Consider the following 2,914-nt stretch of genomic DNA (forward strand, 5'->3'; position numbering starts at 1 on the left):
GAGTTGAAGTCCACCAGTCTTAAAGTTGCCACGGTTGGACACCCCTGCCCTAGAGCTTCAGAGACAAAAGTAACTTAACAACAGTTGTGGTGTGCTTTAAGTAGCCTATGGTTGAGAGGAAATCAATCCCACAGCAAACAAACTTATCTTTGGCGGCAGCAACACTTGTGCCATTTGCCAATTTAAACAACAGCAACAAAAAATCACTCAGCCAAAGATAATCTTAGACTGTTGGTTCCTTGCCACGCTCTATCGATCCAGAAGGGAGGGGAAAGTATCCTTCCAGAAACAGTTGCTCTGATCCACAGAGAAACATTGGAAGGTGGAAGTGTTGCTTTTTAAGAAATAGGAAACATTAGCAAATGAGATGGAAACTATGGATGGAAACTGACCAAGGAGAGAAGAAACTTGGAACTAAGGAGAAACTTCCTGACAGTTAGAACAATTAATCAGTGGAACAACCTGCCTCCAAAAGCTGTGAATGCTCCAACACTGGAAGTTTTTTAGAAGAGATTGGATAGCCATTTGTCTGAAATGGTATAGGGTTTCCTGCCTGAGCAGGGGGTTGGACTAGATGACCTCCAAGATCCCTTCCAACTCTGTTATTCTCTTCTATTCTGTTCTGTTATTCTCTTCTATTCTGTTCTGTTCTGTTGAACTATCTTATTGAACAGCAGAAAGATAGAGACGTCTATAAGTCTGTACAGACAGATGTCTTCTACTCTGTGACTCTCATATCTTGCGAGTGGGTGGGTGGGTGTCACCTTAACAATTTTACTCAAGACAAACAGATCAGCTGGTCAGTTCTGATGATGAATATTGGTAAGGGTGTTTAACCTAACAGCCTTCTTCTACTGTGGCATACTTGATCATTTAAGAGATTCTATTGTGCATCTGGAGACGGTTAATGGCCATCCAATCTAGCCACATAAATAACCCTGATCCTTCAGGATTCTGTCTTGCCTCCTTTTAAAGTCAAGTAATTCAGTAGCCTTTCCCATATCAATGGGAGTGCAGGCTAAACCTTGGAAGTTATGGAAATCTGGCTGGAGAAATAGCAATTAAGTGCTATTTGTAGATGCCTGGGGTGAAGGGAGACAACAGAAAGGAAAGGTTTTCAGTGACAAAGCCTATTCTTTCCTGGGTGGTAGGTAGGTAATGGTAGGTTTCTGGTAGATGGTAGCCATGGTGGCGCAATGGTTAGAATGCAGTATTGCAGGCTAACTCTGCCCACTGCCAGGGGTTCAATCCTGACCGGCTCAAGGTTAACTCAACCTTCCATCCTTCTGAAATTGGTAAAGTGAGATCCCAGATTGTTGGGGGCAATAGTGCTGACTCTGTAAACTGCTTAGAGAGGGCTGTAAAGTTGTATATAAGTGCTATTGCTATGTGCTATTTGTGTGTTGCCATTTTTAAATGCAACAAAAAAACCCTGCCCCTAATATTTTACTAACAATAGAGATTGGTAATAATATTCATAGTATGTGTATTGGCTAACCCTGCTGTATTTATCTTCACAGTAACTCTGTTACCTTACAGGTTAACTGCACTTTTATTCTCTGTGAATGGATCATTCAATAGCCAGCAGCATCACCCGAGGACAATTGCCTCCAGGCACTTCTATGTGTTGGATGACGTCAGCTGCAACTTGCAAAGATTTCTGCCTCGTCATAACATTTGTTAGTGGAAAAGGTGCTGCCAGACTCTTCCTTATTTTGGATTGCCACAGACTTTACGTCCATCTCCTCCTACAATGTTCACAGTCAAGAACATCTCCATGCTTTGAAGAACCACAACGTAGGCAAAGAACGAACACCATGCAAGAATGGGTGAAATACCAGAATGAAAAGCCAGTTTGATGTAGTGGTTAAGGTGCTAGCCTAGAAACCAGGAGACCAGGAGTTCTAGTCCTGTCTTAGGCACGAAAACCAGCTGAATGACTTTTGGCCAATCACCTGGAGACCCTGAATACTACGTGACCGGCTCAATTTTATGACTCTTTTGTGACAGTTCTTAAGTGAATGCTGTGGTTAAGTCAGGGGTAGGCAACCTTGGCTCTTTTATGACTCGTGGACTTCAACTCCCAGAATTCCTGAGCCAGCATGGCTCAGCTTGGAAACCTCTCCCTTTCCCCTCAGCATGGCTGGCTCAGGAATTCTGGGAGTTGAAGTCCACGAGTCATAAAAGAGCCAAGGTTGCCTACCCCTGGGTTAAGTGAACTCATTGTTTGCTATGGCATGATTTTGTTGAAAATTGGAAGTGCCATAAAACACAATGACATGATCACAGAATGCTGCATAAATGTGGCCGTGTTGCTGAGGACTTGACGTTTGGTCATGTGACCACAGAGAGGGGTGACCATCATAACTTTGAATTTGGATCATAAGTAGCCCAAAGGCCTATGGAAATTCTCCATCATCCAGGTCATGGATGGTCCCAAAGGTGCTTTTTCAAGAGACAACTGGATTTTCTTTGCTTTCCCTTGAAGACATTTCGCTTCTCATCCAAGAAGCTTCTTCGGTTCTGAAGCTTCTTCTTCAGAAGAAAAAGCTTCTTGAATGAGAAGCAAACGTCTTCAAGGAAAAGCAAAGAAAGTCCAGATGCCTCTTGAAAAAGCACCTTGGGGACAAATACCCCAAAGTAGGTCAGTCGTAACTTAGAAGTGTCGCTAAGAAACCAGTTGAGTAAGTATCTGTATTGTAATAGATAGTCCTCGACTTACAACAGTCCATTTAGTGACAGCTCAGCATTACAACAGCACTGAAAAAGTGACTTATGTCCATTTTTCACAGTTACAACTGTTGCAGCATCCCCATGATCATGTGATCAAAATTCAGATGCTTGGCAACTGGCTGATACTTCTGACGGTTGCAGTGTCCCAGGGTCATGTGATCACCTTTTGCAACCTTCTGAC

This window comes from Protobothrops mucrosquamatus, unplaced genomic scaffold, assembly GCF_001527695.2.
Source record: "Protobothrops mucrosquamatus isolate PMUCROS unplaced genomic scaffold, P.Mucros_1.0 scaffold3770, whole genome shotgun sequence".
Classification (NCBI taxonomy): Eukaryota; Metazoa; Chordata; class Lepidosauria; order Squamata; family Viperidae; genus Protobothrops; species Protobothrops mucrosquamatus.